Genomic DNA, 16,562 nt, shown 5'->3' on the forward strand with positions numbered 1-16,562 from the left:
TTTAGCAAAAACTACAACTAGTAATTCCTTTTCAGTTGTTGCGTAGTTAAGTTGGGCAGCGTCTAGGCTTCTACTGGCATAATAAATCGCATGTAATTTTTTATCTTTCCTTTGTCCTAGAACGGCTCGAACGACATAATCACTAGCGTCGCACATTATCTCAAAAGGTTCTGACCAATCAGGGGGTTTCATAATGGGTGCTGATATTAATGCTTGCTTTAAAAGATTAAATGCTTCATTACATTTTCCATCGAGAATGAATTCAGCATCTTTCATTAAAAGGCCAATTAAAGGTTTAGTTATTTTGGAGAAGTCCTTGATAAAACGTCGGTAGAATCCAGCGTGTCCAAGGAAACTTCAGACTTCTCTGATAGTTTTGGGTGGTTTTAGGTTCTCTATAACTTCTATCTTAGCTCTATCTACCTCTATACCTTTTTCGGAAACTATATGTCCTAAAACAATTCCTTCGGTCACCATGAAATGACACTTTTCCCAATTTAGCACGAGGTTCACCTCCACGCTTCTCTCCAGGATTTTCTCAAGGTTAGCAAGACAATTGTGGAAATCAACTCCGCAAACCGAGAAATCATCCATAAATACTTCCATGATACCATCCAGGTAATCTGCAAAGATTGACATCATGCAGCGTTGGAAAGTAGTTGGGGCATTACAGAGGCCGAATGGCATTCGTCTGTAGGCAAAAGTTCCATAAGGGCATGTAAAGGTAGTTTTTTCTTGATCTTCGGGGTGGATAGGTATTGGGAAGAATCCAGAGTATCCATCTAGATAGCAGAAGTAAGAGTGTCTGGCTGGACACTCCAACATCTGGTCTATAAATGGCAAGGGGAAATGATCCTTCCTGGTTGCTTTATTTAATTTTCTATAGTCTATGCACATCCTCCATCCTCCTTCCATCCGTTTTGCTACATGTTCGCCTTTATCGTTTTGCACGACTGTGATGCCTCCCTTTTTAGGTACTACATGCACAGGGCTAACCCACTTACTATCCGAGATCTGATAGATTATACCTGCCTCAAGTAACTTAAGAACTTCTTTTTTAACAACAGCACTCATTATAGGGTTTGTTCTTCTCTGATGTTCTCTGGAGGGCTTTGAATCTTCTTCGAGCGAAATCCGACGCATGCATACGGATGGGCTTATATCTTTCAGGTCAGAGATATTATATCCTAAGGCTGAGGGATATCTTCAAAAAATGTTTAAAAGTTGGTCTGTTTCCTCTTGGCTCAAGGTAGCACTGACTATAACTGGACGATTCATCTCTTCATCGAGGAACTCATATCTCAGGTTTTTAAGCAGTTCCTTAAGTTCTAAGGTTGGTTTCTTAGGGCATGGCATAGGATCTGGGGTAAGGGATAAACATTCGTAAAGGTTATCATCGATGTAGGGTTTCCTAAAGTCCTCATCTTCCAGTATGAGAGTTGATGGAAACTTAATTGTTTTTATGATTTCTTCTTGTTCTAACTCCCTAACGCATTCATCAATAATATCTATGGCATAACATGCGTCTCCCATCACAGGTGCCATAAGAAATTTCGAAAGTATAAATTCTATTTTCTCGTCACCTACCTCAAAGGTCAACTTTCCTCTCTTGACATCTATTATGGCTCCTACAGTTGATAAGAATGGTCTACCTAGAAGGATTGGTATATCATTGTCCTCTTTGATTTACATGACAACAAAATCAGTAGGGATAAATAACTGAGCTATCCTAATAGGGACATCTTCTAGAATGCCTATCGGATACTTAACAGATCTATCGGCTAACTGAATTGACATCTTAGTAGGTTGTAATTCTCCTAAGTTTAACCTCTCACAAACTGCTAAAGGCATTAAGCTCACACTATCTCCTAAGTCTAGAAAAGCTTTTTCGATGACATGACTTCCCAAAAGACAAGGAATGGAGAAATTTCTAGGATCTTTATCTTTTTTTGCTAACTTATTCTCGGAAATAGAATTGCATTCCAAGGGTTTCGGATCGTCGAGTCTACATTTGTTGGTAAGGATGTCTTTGAGAAACTTTGCATAAGAAGGTATTTGGGTGATGGCTTATGTGAAAGGGATTTCTACGTGAAGTTTTTCTATAACCTTAATGAATTTCTGATATTGGTTATTGATCTGGGTTTGTTTGAGTCATTGCGGATTTGGTATAGGTGGTTTATATGGCGGGGGTGGTACATAAGTTTTGTCTTTGGGTTCTTCTCCTTTTTCTTGACCTTCCTGTTTTTCAGATTCCTCTGGTTCCTTTACTTTGTCTGTGGGTTCGGTATATTCCTTGGAAGTTTTGGGTTCGCTCAATCTTGGGTTTGGTGGCTCATCATAAGGGTTCCCACTTCGTAGGGTAATGGCATTGGCTTGTCCTCTCGGATTCTATTGAGGTTGTCCAGGGAACTGTCCTCCAGGTGTAGTCTGGGGGGCTTGGTTTAAAACTACCTGAGAGATCTGGGTTTCAAGCATCTTAGTGTGAGTAACTATTTGGTCAACCTTGGTTCCTAATTGGGTAATTAGTTCGTTAACGTGAATGTTTTGGTTCATGAACTCTTTGTTTTGTTGGGTTTGAGCAGTGATAAAAATTTTCCATAATTTTCTCAAGGCTCGGCTTTGGTGGTACATGTTGCATAGGTTGATTTGGTCTTGGGGGTTGATAACCTGTTTGTCTCGGAGGTGCATTATTTTGGATAGGGTTATTGCTCTTATAGGAGAAGTTCGGGTGATTCCTCCATCCAGGGTTATAAGTATTTGAATATGGGTTCCCTTGGGTGTAGTTCACTTGCTCAGAGTGGGTTTCGTTTAATAGACTGCATTCTGCAGATTGGTGTCCTTTGGTTCCACATATCTCACAATCCGACGAAACTGCGGTTGCAGAATTCGGGTTTATGCATATATGCTCGACCTTAAGGGCTAATGCGTCCATTTGGGCTTGCATCATGTCTATAGAGCTTAGTTCATGTACTCCTCCTTGGACTTCCTTCTTCTCAACTGTCGCCCGTTCGACTCCCCATGATTGATGGTTCTGAGCCATGTCTTTGATGAGGGCACTAGCTTTAGGATAAGGTTTGTTCATCAGCGCACCGCCTGCGGCAGCGTCAATGGTCATCTTAGTGTTATAGTGAAGTCCATTATAGAAGGTCTGAATGATTAACCAATTTTCTAGACCATGATGCGGGCATGCTCTTAACAGCTCTTTATATCTCTCCCAAGCTTCAAACAATGATTCTCCTTGGTTCTGGGTAAATCTAGTTATATGGTTTCGAAGAACGACGATTTTACTTGGGGGAAAGTATCTAGCAAGGAATACTCTTCTAAGGTTATCCCAAGTCGTAATGGAATTGGGTGGAAGGGAATCTAACCATGATAGGGCTTTATCTTTGAGGGAAAAAGGGAATAATCTTAAACGGATTGCCTCAAGAGAAGCTTCATTGGTTTTAAAAGTGTCTGCTAATTGGAGAAAGATTTTTAAATGTTGGTTTGGGTTCTCAGTAGCGAGACCTGCGAATTGTCTCTGTTGCACTTGTTGCAACAGGGAGGGTTTAAGTTCGAAATTATTAGCTGGGATGGTTGGGTTTACTATACTAGAACTAGGTTCTTCGTTGGATGGTTGGGCAAAATCCTTAAGAGATCTTTGGTTTTGATCTTCGGCCATAGCTCTCCTAATTCTATGGAAAAATAAACGTCCGCGAGCGTAACGTTCAGGTTCCGCCAAAGGGTATACTAAGCTTCAGGTGCTGCGAGTTCTTCACATTGACCGGCTGGTAATTGTAAGCCCCAATTTTGTCCCTAAGATCCCTCATGGCATCATATCATAACAATGCATTGCCTCAAGGATCATTGGACACCTTGCCTCCTTCCCTGTGGGTGGGATCTTTATTTGAGAGTGATTCTTGATCACCAAGCATAGCTTGCATTTGTATATCATTGCTTAATCACTAACAAAAATGTACAAAAATATGTCATTAACCTTTGTTACTTGCAGCTTAAGTAGTCAACAGATCAAGGCATCAGGTGAATTCATGGTACAAAGAGCAGATGGTATTTTCTTGGTATATGGATCATGTGATCATTACATGGAGCTTATGTGAGCTATAGGTTCATTTTGGAGCAAATTCCCAAGTGGCAAAGGCCCCAAATTCATCAGGACATTTTCAGGTCATCTAAGGACCAATGCAGTCAACTGAAAAGTCAACTGTGGATTTTGAGTGTGGGAATTGAGTTTCTTCATCCCATTCATGTCTAAATCATGCTTATTCATCATTTCAAAGATCAAGGTTGAAGAATTTGAGGTCAAGTCAGAAGTTTCCAAAAATGGAAAGTGACCTATAATTTCAACTTTCCAAAAATGGAAAGTTTTTGGTCCAACTTCAACTCAACTTTCCAATATCAAAGAAGCTTCAAATAAAATTTTGTCCAACATGAAAGTTGAAGATCTCTGTCTCCCATTTCCAAAAAGTCCAAGATCATGAGCATCTGATGAATGGTTGAGGAGATATGGTCCAATCATTTCCAAGTGTACATGGAACTTCAAATGGCCATAACTTTTGATTCATAACTCCAAATTTGGTGCCTCTTTTTCTAAATTGCTTGTCATGACATGAAGTTTCCAAACCATTCATCACATTGCATGAATTTCCATCATATGATCATTTGTGCATCCAAGTCAATTTTGGAGGGAAACTTGAAAATTCAAAAATGGTGCATCATGAGAACTTTCCATCATTGCCAATGTGTTTAAAAAATGATTTTGAGTGACTTTGATCAAGCACATGACACTGTTCACGTGGGTTTACTACATGCACCATGCAATTTTCAATTTTTGCTAAAACACCTTATTTTGCCTAATTTCAATTAACCAAATTAAGTGTGGATTAGCAATGTGATTAAGAGAGCATATAAATACTGAAACCTAATAGAATTTCAAAGAGGTTAATCATTTTTCACCATTTCTAGATCCAAATTCTCTATCCCTCCAAAATTTTCCTCCAATCATAATTCAAATTTTCTTCAAATAACATTGCAATTTTATTTCATATTCTTGTTCTCTGGTACTGATATAGTGCAGATCAAGCTTTGGATTATGGAATTCGTGCAAGAATCAAGTGTAGCAAGTTCATGAAGGTGAAAATGGAAGTTGATTGTTGAGCTAGATCTACACGTTTCCAAGCTTCAAATTCTTCATCAAACATCATTACAAGTACTCTGGAGCTGATTTGGATCATTGCAAGGCCTTGGATCGTGCATTTCAAGAAGCTGCTCTTCAAGAGGTTCAGTTTTCGAATCTCATAATTATGCAATTCATTAGCATGTTCTTGTAGATCTCTCTTTGCTGATAATTCTGAGCTAAATTTCGTGTGAAATGGTCCATTATTGAGAGAGATATGTGTGATTGAAATCTTGAATGTCAATTTGTTTTTGCTTCGATTTGTATGAATCATGTTGAATTAGGATGAATTAATACTCGATCTCTATTCTCCATGACATGAGCTTTGAAATGATGTATGATTTTAAAAATTCTGGAAAATTGGCTTGAAGGTCTACTGTTCATCATCGTCTTCGCGAGGAAGACGATGTTTTCCAGATTAGCGACGGCGTTGCATCCGTTTTTGCGTCCATCTGGTTCGCTAGGGTTTTTGCCCAAAACGACGACGTTTCAGTGTGGCCCGCGCTTCCTCTCAAATTTCAACCGGCTTTGATTCCTGGCGCATCACATTTTCAAATTAATGCATCAATATGCCATTTCCCTCCAAATTATGTACATGTGATCATTTTGATTTTCATATTTTTTGCCAACTTTAAAAATTCATAATAAATTGAAAAATGCTCCAAAAAATCCCTGGTTTTTTGCTACTTGTTCATTGAGATGTCCTCTATTTTATGATGTTAAATTCTGAAGTTGTGCATGGCTGGATTTTGGATTGTGATAGACTTTGTGATCATGTGTACATTTGTAACCTTGCTCCATTCATCTTATCATGAAATGCTTGATTTTAATCCAATGGACCTGAAATTTTGCATGATTATTCCTAACATGTTGATGGATGTTTTGGCTTGGTTTGACATTTTTCTCATTTACCATTTCTGTTTTATACACATGTTTGCATGGTGTGACAATTTGTGTCACACATTTGGTTGATCAACTTGTGCAATTTCATGTACATATCAAATGACCTCTGTTGATTATGATTTTTTGTATGATGATTGGGTTGGATTTGTTGACTGCTCATGAATATTTCCATAATTATTTGAATCATTTCTGTTTTGATTTGGAATTTTCATTCTCAATGTCCAAATATGTGCTTTGAAATTGTCTTTGACTTCTCTTGCTTATTACATGGCCTTGCTTGATGATTTTGACTTGGTCCTTTTTAGGACATGTTAATATGTGTTTGAATTTGCATGGTGTTGAATATTAGCCCCTGTTTTGAATTTTTTCATCACCTTTGACCCTAGGCTTTGACCTAGTGGTTTGTACTTACATGTGAGCTTTGAATTTCAGGTTCAAGCATCCAATTTCCATGATTGAGGTTGCCTCATCATTTGAGTGTTGATGTTTGTTATTGATTGCTAACATTTGGTTGTTTTGTAGGCTTTGATGATGGCTCACTTGAGTTGTTTGGCTTATATGTTGTACATTGGGATTGTCTGTTTGTTGTTGACTGTTGTGTGTTTGTCTGAATACTGTACTGATTTGTTTAGTTGTTTACACAGGTACCTAAGTTGCTTTAAGTTCATTTGAACTTTGCTTTGCTTGTGGTTGGCATACCACTTAGGTATAATCCCTATTCTTCATGTAGTCTGGAAGACCTGTCATGTTATTTTGGCAGGCACCTGTCTGAAGTCCTCCTTAAGAGGCCATGTTCTTGTTTGTTTATCTTTGTGCCAAGCAGGTTAAGTCCTCTTAAGAGGCAATTTGCAGATAAAAGGGATGTGTAATCCATCCCCTGCTATTCAGTTGTGTCATTCATTTTGCTCACACCATGTGTTGATGCACTTTGAATAAAAAACCCAAAAAATCTTGTAGTGTCATTCATGTGGAGAAGAGTTCCTTCATTCTGAACTCCGACACTTTCTATTGATTAAAGCTCTCCCAGGCCAGGGATAAGAGCTATGAGGCACACCCCTCATTCCCATTTCATCTGCTTCATCCTAACTCTCAATGTTAGAGGTTAAGAGCCTGACTACCCATTCCAGTATTTGGCTTGTTTGTCAAGGTCGATATGACCCCTTGACTAAAGCCCAACCTTGATTGAGCCCATTGGTTGTGTATAGTGTGTGATAACTGATTGCTTGATTGCTTGTTTGTTCATCTGTGCATAATTGTTTGTGTGTGCCTCTGTGCATTGTTTTCATCTTTGAGCATTAATTGTATATCATTTCATGATCATTGTTCATACTTTGTGACATGTTGCTTTGTCCATTGAGGAGTCAATTGTAAGTCCAGCTATTGGCAGTTGTTTCCTGTGATCTAGTAGGAGTTGGAACTAAGACCATTAATTGGCATTCCTTTTCCTTGGAGTCGAGTGTAAGACCATTTATTGGCAACTTGTTTCCTCTTGCTTATTGCATTTGTCTTCTTTGTTTGGTGAGACTAGTGTAAGTCCATAGATTGGCATCTGGTATCCATGTTTTCTTTGCTTTATGAGACTAGTGTAAGTCCATTGATTGGCATCTGGTATCCATCTTTGTTTTGTGAGCCTAGTATAAGTCCATTGATTGGCATCTGGTTTCCATTTATTCTTGGCTATCTCTGATACCATGTTTCACTTGCTTATTGCTTTGTGTTGCCTTATTCCAAAGGAACTTCCTTGGATCATTTCTATGATCTTGAGAAAGAAACTCCTATTCTTGTGGCTTTGTTCCCTAACCCTCACCTTTTTGTACATAACCTTCAACCTCCATTTGCATGTTAACCCAAACCAGAAAACTTTTGTGCAAACATTTTCACTTGTTTTCAAAACTAGAAACCCAGGCCTTAAGCCTTTGATTTTCAAACTTCATTTTCACAATACTTCTCCTGAATTGAATCTAATGTCAACTTTGACCATCTTTGTGAATACTTCTAATTGGTTAATTTCACTCACTCAATTGTTTTTGTGGCCCTTGTCCACTTCTTACTCAAGTTTTCATGCATTAGCCATAGATCTCAATTATCTTAGTGGTTGATGTGAATCTCACCTTTTGTCCTTAGTGATCGAACTGTAAGACTTCCATACTGAAAACAGGGTTAACCCCTCTAGTATGTCGAAGTTATTCTCACATGGTGGACTCGTGGTTGTTCAGGTTGAGTTTTCTCCTTTTGATAACGAAAGACCTTAGGGCTTTTGTTTAAAATCAATCCACTTACTTTTTGGAAATCTTTTAGCCGAACTACGGTGTTTTGATCCTTATCTTTCATGAAAAGGTACGTAGGCAATGGGTTTCATCCATCCAAACACAAAAATAATAAAATTGTATATTCTTCTCTCATCCCTTCAATCAATGTTTGCACAAAAATATTTCATAAACAAATAATTTTACAACAACTTGTGAAAAGAGGTTCCCTAGGAGTACCTAGGATGCATTGGGTGCCTAACACCTTCCCTTTGCATAATTACCCCCTTACCCAGATCTCTGACCTTTCATTAGTTTTCTATGCGTAAAACTTCTTAGGCTTTTGTTCGCTTTTTAGCCATTCCTTTGGATAAATAAAAGTGCGGTGGCGACTCTATCTTTGTATGCTTTGCTTTTGATTTAGTCAATAAATCATAAAGTGATGAATACACCGCTACAGAAAAGTGGCGACTCTGCTGGGGATACAAATCTTCCTAGTGGGTTTGCCAACTTTTCACAATTGTTGTGATATCTTGTTTATGACATATTTTTGTACAATTTGGGATTATTGTATTGATTGTAATGATTGAATTGCTTGATATATTAATTGCTGGCTTGTTTGGTGATCTCTGTGAGATGAGTTCTGTACCCGAACTCGAGTGCACCTTATGATAGGAGAATGGCATAGTCTCGTAGACTTGTGTGGAGTTATTCCTTAGCAAGTTGACTTGCGAGTCCATTCACTTGGTGGAGGTCATGTTGGATTAATGGTGTCACACAAGTTATTTGTGGTTAGGCATTATTCTTTCAATGTGCGCCGTAGAAGCCAAGGACCTTAGTTTACCAAGCCCATCTTGGCCTATTTTTAGGACGTAGTGCGGAGGTCGTTCAAATGTCAGATTTGATGCGATTGTTACGCGATACTACACTCATAAGAGTCTCTCTTGAGAATATTTTTGGAATACGAGTATTCTTTCCTTCGATAATATTCAAAAGATGGGACGATGACTATGGGAACCTCTGGTAGAACATGTTCGGCAGGTTTAAACCATAGTACACTCCCTTTGGGTGGCTCTTAACCGAGACTCCATGCTCGTGACTCACAACAAACCCGTGATTCATGGTTGATCCGTTCACCCATCGTTAATATCAATGGAACTTGGGTGTTGATAAGGTGCAAATCATAATCCACCAAAATGGATGATTGATATTAAGGATGGTTGAACCGTTTGTATATCGTTAATATCAATGGAACTTGGGTGTTGATAAGGTGAAATCCATAATCCGCCAAAATGGATGATTGATATTAAGGATAATACAAGCTATCCCATGACCGTTGTCTGGTGTGCTTTGCTTGATCCTTGAGTGTGATTGTTGCATTCATGCATTCATGCATTAATCTGCATCCATATCATCAGAAAAAGGAAAATTTTCAAGGAACTTAAGGGGTTTATTTGCAAAATTTTCAGATATGGAAAGACAAAAAAGGCATACAAAGAAGTACAGCTTTCGACAACCCGATCTGAAAGAGTTAAGGAATCTAACATCTTATGTATTAGATCCCTTGGGTTTCAAAGCTCGTTATGGGAAGCTTCTGCCTCTTCTAACTACTCAGGTTGATGAAGGGTTGAAGCGTACTTTGGCGCAGTTCTATGATCCTTTGTATCACTGCTTCTCTTTTCCAGACTTTCAGCTATTGCCTACCCTTGAGGAGTATGCTCATCTCGTGGGTATTCTGATTCTAGATCAGGTGCCGTTCAGTGGCTTAAAGAGTATTCCTACTTCTCGAGAGATAGCTGACATGTTGCACATAGATGAATCCTTGGTTAAAGCTCATATGACTACCAAAGGTGGAATTCAAAGTCTCCCTTCTGACTTCCTCATTGCTCAAGCTACCGTGTATGGGAAGGCCATGAGTAGGGGTGGCAAAACGGGCCCGGCCCGCGGGCCATGCCCGTTTTACCCGTCATTTTTGGCGGGCCGGGCCAAGGATTTAGGCCCTCACCCTCAAATGTGTCCGCCCCGCCCCGCCCCGTTTTTTTCGCGGGCTTTTGCGGGCACGTGTATTTACATAAATTTTTGTATTTTTAGGCTTAAAGAGTGCAGTGCCCGCGGGCTTTCCCCGCCCCGCCCTCACTTTATTGCGGGGCGGGTCTAAGTTTTAGGCCCACATCCTCAACTATGACCGCCCCGCCCCGCCCCGTTTTTTTGCGGGCTTTTGCGGGGCGGGCCTAAACGGGGCGGGCATGCCCGTTTGCCACCCCTAGCCATGAGTGAGGATGCCTTTGAAGCCATATTTGTGCTTCTCATCTATGGACTGGTATTGTTCCCCAACATCGACAGATTTGTGGATGTGAACGCTATTAGGATCTTCTCTGTTCTTAATCCCATTCCGACTCTGTTGGGTGATGCCTATGTCTCTTTGCATCTGAGGAATGCAAAAGGTGGTGGTGCTATTGTGTGCTGTTTGCCTCTGTTGTATAAGTGGTTTATTTCTGACTTACCGCAGACGGTCGCTTTCAAGGAGAACAAGGGATGTCTACGGTGGTCTACGAGACTCATGTCTCTCACTAATGATGATATCTCTTGGTATGATCGCGTGTATGATGGTTTCCAGATCATTGATTCTTGTGGTGAATTATCCAACGTGCCTCTTCTTGGTACATGTGGTGGGATTAGCTACAACCCTATATTAGCACGTCGTCAGCTTGGGTTCCCCCTAAAGGATAAACCTAATAACATTCTGTTAGAAGGTGTGTTCTTTCAGGAGGGTAAAGATCCCCAAAGCCTGAAAGCCAGGATGGTCCGCGCTTGGCGCAAGATTCACAAGAAGGCCAGGTAGAAGTGAGTTAGGTCCGAAGAACTGCATTGCTTTGGAGCCGTATACTACTTGGGTAAGGAAGAGAGCATCTGAGTATCCCATGCCTTATGACTATCCGAGACCTACACCGTTGGTTGTGGTTGGGCCTTCAACCCTCCCTAACCAAGGTGTAGATGAGTTGAGAGAAGAAGGCCTTTCACGTGCCTGGATCCGTGAAAGAGAAGAGTTGCTTCAACAGCTTAAGGAGAAGGATGATCTGATCGAGTTCCTTGAGCATCAGGTCATTGACGATCCGAATGATGCATGGACTTCTCTACTTCCTCAGTCTTCCAAGTTCTGGAAAAGGAGGTATGACAGACTCGCCAAAGACAAGGCGGATATGGAAGCAGCATATGAGAGAGAGATTAAGAGGCTTCGTGCAACTTATCTTCCGGCATCCCGAGCTTTTAGGGATCCATAGGATGTTTATTTTCCTTCTTTCTTGTAATGTAATTGACAATGTTGTACTTCTTTTCTCAAATATATTTGATGAGATATTTTCCATATGCGATCAAATGCTTAATATTCACAAATTTGCAAATAATCCTTGAAATAAAAAAAAACAAAGCATATGCACGAGCATTGTATGCATCATTTGCATAAGCAGGTGTTTGTTCCGGTCTTCTTGTCTGTGGCCTAACTCTGTGCTCTTCATTTATTTTGAAGACAAGCTGACTCATCGGTACTACACCAGAGCCAACTCTGCAAGATTAATGGATCATCTCGAGCAAGAGAACCGTGAGCTGAAGGATGAAGTTACCAGACTCACTGCTTTGGTGGAGCAATTTCTAGCTGCTCAGAATCAACCGTCTCCACCACCTGCAACTCCTCCCAAGAGGACTGTTATCTCTGAGGTTGTTTCGTCAACAGTGCCAGCTGCCAGTGCCCATTTTGTGCCAACAGCCATGCCACCCGGGTTTCCGTGGGGGATGCCTCCTGGTTATATGCCTGATATTCCAGCTCCGAAATTTGCTTCAATGCCGGCATCTAGCCCAGTCTTTGCGACGCCTCCTCCTGTCGTGCATACCACTCCTAGGGTAGACGACACCATCTATCATTCTGAGCCATCTGTGGGCCCAAATTTTCATGAGAAGATGGATGCAATGAATGACCAATTCCTTGAACTCCACAAGGAATTGAAGACCCTTCGAGGAAAGGATTTGTTCGGCAAATCTGCGGCCGAGCTCTATTTAGTTCCCGGTGTGAAGATACCCCTCAAATTCAAAGTCCCAGACTTTGAGAGGTACAAGGGGAACACCTGCCCTCTCAGCCACCTGGTTATGTATGCCAGGAAAATGTCTACTCAAACGGATAATGATCAACTGCTTATTCATTATTTCCAGGACAGTCTGTCCGGTGTTGCACTACGCTGGTATATGAGTTTGGACAGTGCAAACATTCGTTCCTTCAATGATCTTGGCGAAGCCTTCGTCAAGCAGTACAAATAAAATATGGATATGGCTCCCGACCGTGATCAACTCAGAGCCATGTCCCAGAAGGACAAAGAGACATTCAAAGAGTACGCCCAGAGATGGCGAGAGCTGGCAGCTCAGATTACTCCTCCGCTGGAAGAGAAGGAAATGACCAAAATCTTTTTGAAGACTTTGAGTTCATTTTACTATGAGCGTATGATTGCTAGTCCTCCCTCTGATTTCACTGAAATGGTGAACATGGGGATGCGATTGGAGGAAGGAGTCCGTGAATGACGGTTATCCAAAGACGAAGGCTCTTCTAGCAAGCGATATGGGGCGTTTGCGAAGAAGAAAGATGGGGAGACACATGCTGTGCAATCCCATGTCAAACCCAGAAGACCCTCCGTGGGGAGGAATCCTGTATGTTCAGCCAACAACCAGCATCAGGTTGCTCACATAGCACCTGTCTTCAGAGACAACAATCAGCAATATCAGCAACACAATAATCAACAACCACAACAGCAGTATCAGCAACAGCATCGTCCTCAACAGCAGGCCTACCAGCCTCGCAACAGTAATCAAGCTAGTACGAGTTATGAAAGGAAGAAGATCACTTTCGATCCTATTCCTGTATCATACGCAGAGCTGTATCCCTCTTTGATAGAGCAGAAACTGATTACTCCGAGAGACCCTCCAGCTATACCGGTCAACCCGCAGTGGTGGTATAAGCCTGATCAACATTGTGTTTATCACTCGGGTGCTCCCGGTCATGATGTAGAGAACTACTTTCAATTGAAGACTAAGGTTCAAGACCTTATGAGATGCGGTATTCTGAGCTTTGAGGATGCAGGTCCTAATGTTAAAAAGAACCCACTGCCCGAGCATGGGAAGTCAGTTAACATGGTCCAGGGTTGCCCTGGCAAATACAAGGTCAAATATGTTAGCCATATCCGACAGTCATTGGTTGAGTTGCATCGTCTACTGTGTGATTACAGTCATCTGGAGCACGACCATGACAAATGCCGTATCTGCTCTGTCAATCGTCTGGGTTGTCGCCAAGTGCGTAGAGAGCTGCAAGAATTGTTAGATGATGGGACCATCGAGATTCTCCAAAACAGGAATGTTGATGAAGATGAGCCAGAGGTGAATGTAATTTCTCCCGTGTTTAAGATCCCTGAGCCTGTTGTCATTCATTATGACGGTAGCAAACAGACGTCTTCTCCTGCTCTTGTTATCAAGCCCGCAGGCCCTGTGCCTTATTCATCTGACAAAGTAATTCCATTCCGATACAATGTTTGTCTCTGTCGAAGATGGGAAAGAAGTGCCTCTGCCTTCTCCATCTGTTGTAAACATAGTTGATGTCAGTGGGTTGACCCGTAGCGGTCGTGTGTTTTCTGCACCCCCGAAGCCTCAGGCTGTTGCTGATTCTGTTGAGCGTCCGGTTGGGAATGCGGTTAATTCTTCGAATCCGGCACCTGTTGCTAATCCCTCCTCTGTACAAAAGACTCATACTTCTTCTGTTGGCCCTAGTGGCACTGTGAATGAAGACTGTGATGAGATGCTGAGGCTCATCAAGAAGAGTGAGTACAACGTTGTAGACCAGCTTCTACAAACGCCGTCCAAAATCTCCGTGTTATCTTTGCTTCTGAATTCAGAACCCCATAGGGAGGCTCTGCAGAAAGTCTTGGACTTGGCTTATGTTGATCATGATGTCACTATAGAACAGTTTGACAGCATTGTTGCAAACATCACTGCTTGCAACACTTTGAGTTTCTGTGACGCTGATCTCCCTAAGGAGAGAAGAGACCACATCATGGCTTTACATATATCCATGAATTGCAAGAGCGACGCCATGTCCAACGTGCTGGTGGACACTGGGTCATCCCTAAATTTATTGCCAAAGACCACTCTTTCTAGATTGTCATATCAAGGGCCTCCCATGAGGCATAGTGGTGTTGTTGTGAAAGCTTTCGATGGGTCGCGTAAGACTGTGATTGGGGAAGTTGATCTCCCAATCAAAATTGGACCAAGTGATTTCCAGATCACCTTTCAGGTTATGGATATCCACCCATCTTATAGTTGTCTCCTTGGTAGACCATGGATTCACGAGGCTGGCGCCGTGACATCCACCCTACACCAGAAGCTGAAATTTGTTAAGAACAAGAAACTGGTTGTGGTAGGGGGAGAAAAGGCTCTCCTGGTTAGCCACTTGTCTTCTTTCTCATACATTGATGCTGAGGATGAATTTGGAACTCCTTTCCAAGCTTTGTCTATTGCTGAGCCAATTGAGAAGAAGTCTCCTTCATTTGCTTCCTATCATGATGCGAAACTGGCCATTGAATGTGGTGCAGTTGCTGGTCTAGGAAAAATGATCGAGCTTGAAGATAATAAATCCCGGGCTGGCATTGGCTATTCTTCTGGGGTCTTCAACGACAAAGGACTGTTCAAGAGTGGAGGTTTCATCCACGCTGATCGAGCTGACGAAGCTGCTGCTATTCTGGAAGAAGATGCAGAGGATACTGACAATTTTGTCATCCCTGGCGGGATCTGCCACAATTGGGTCGCTGTAGATGTTCCTACGGTCATTCATAGATCAGAGTAATGGTTCACTTTGTTTAAAAAGCCCTTCTCCCATGCCAAAAGGAGAAGTGATGACATTGTTGGCATCATATATACAATGATATTTCATTCAATAAACGCATGTTAAACATTTGTTTTTTCAATTGTTTTCACTTTTTGCTTTTGCATGAAATTGGTGATCACAAAAAAACCTAAAAACAAGAATAAAAGCAATCTTTTCATCTGCATAATGATTTGCTTGTTTAAATTCTAAAGTTTTTTATTATCCAAAATCATTATGCAGGTTGATTCTAAAACCCATTGAACATAATGATCCAACGCCATCTCCCAATTTTGAATTCCCTGTATTCGAAGCAGAGGAAGATGATGTTGAAGAGATTCCTGATGAGATTTCCCGCCTGCTTGAGCACGAGAAGAAGATCATTCAGCCGCACCTTGAGAATCTGGAAACAGTCAACTTGGGGTCTGAAGATTGTGTTCGGATGGTGAAGATTGGGCACTTCTTGAAGAGTCTGTGAAGAAGGGGTTGATCAGTTTGCTACGAGAATATTCCGATATCTTTGCTTGGTCATATGAAGATATACCGGGTCTAGATACAGATATTGTGCAATATTTCCTGCCTTTGAAGCCTGAGTGTGTGCCAGTGAAGCAGAAGCTCAGAAGAACTCATCCAGATATGACAGTGAAGATCAAAGAGGAGGTTCAAAAGCAAATTGATGCGGGGTTTCTGGTGACTTCCACATATCCTCAATGGGTGGCCAATATTGTGCATGTGCCTAAGAAAGACGGAAAAGTCCGTATGTGTGTTGATTACAGAGATTTGAATAAAGTTAGTCCGAAAGATGATTTCCCTCTACCACACATTGATATGTTGGTAGACAATACAGCTAAACTCAAAGTCTTCTCATTTATGGACGGATTTTCCGGATATAATCAAATCAAGATGGCACCCGAGGATATGGAGAAGACAACATTCATCACACCTTGGGGAACATTCCGTTATCGAGTGATGCCCTTCGGTTTGAAGAACGCCGGAGCCACGTATCAACGTGCTATGACTACCTTGTTTCATGATATGCTGCACAAGGAGATAGAGGTCTATGTCGATGACATGATTGCTAAGTCTAGAACGGAAGTTGAACATGTTGAACATTTGTTGAAGCTTTTTCAGTGTTTGAGGAAGTACAAGCTTCGTCTGAATCCAAACAAATGTACATTTGGAGTCCGTTCTGGCAAGTTATTGGGTTTTGTTGTCAGCGAAAGAGGTATTGAGGTTGATCCTGCAAAGGTCAAAGCAATACAAGAGATGCCTGCACCCAAAACTGAAAAGCAAGTCCGAGGTTTTCTTGGCCGCTTGAATTACATTTCCAGATTTATATCCCACATGA

The 16,562-nt window shown here is 41.3% G+C and overlaps 1 non-coding gene across 1 annotated transcript; it reads left to right on the forward strand.

Moving 5' to 3' along the window:
* The first annotated feature begins 3,170 nt into the window (after window positions 1-3,170).
* Window positions 3,171-3,277, forward strand: LOC127088670 (small nucleolar RNA R71). Its single transcript, XR_007790496.1, has one exon. It is a non-coding gene; the product is annotated as a small nucleolar RNA R71 (small nucleolar RNA).
* The last annotated feature ends 13,285 nt before the right edge of the window (window positions 3,278-16,562 follow it).

This window comes from Lathyrus oleraceus, chromosome 5 (genome assembly GCF_024323335.1).
Source record: "Lathyrus oleraceus cultivar Zhongwan6 chromosome 5, CAAS_Psat_ZW6_1.0, whole genome shotgun sequence".
In the NCBI taxonomy this organism is placed as follows: domain Eukaryota; kingdom Viridiplantae; phylum Streptophyta; class Magnoliopsida; order Fabales; family Fabaceae; genus Lathyrus; species Lathyrus oleraceus.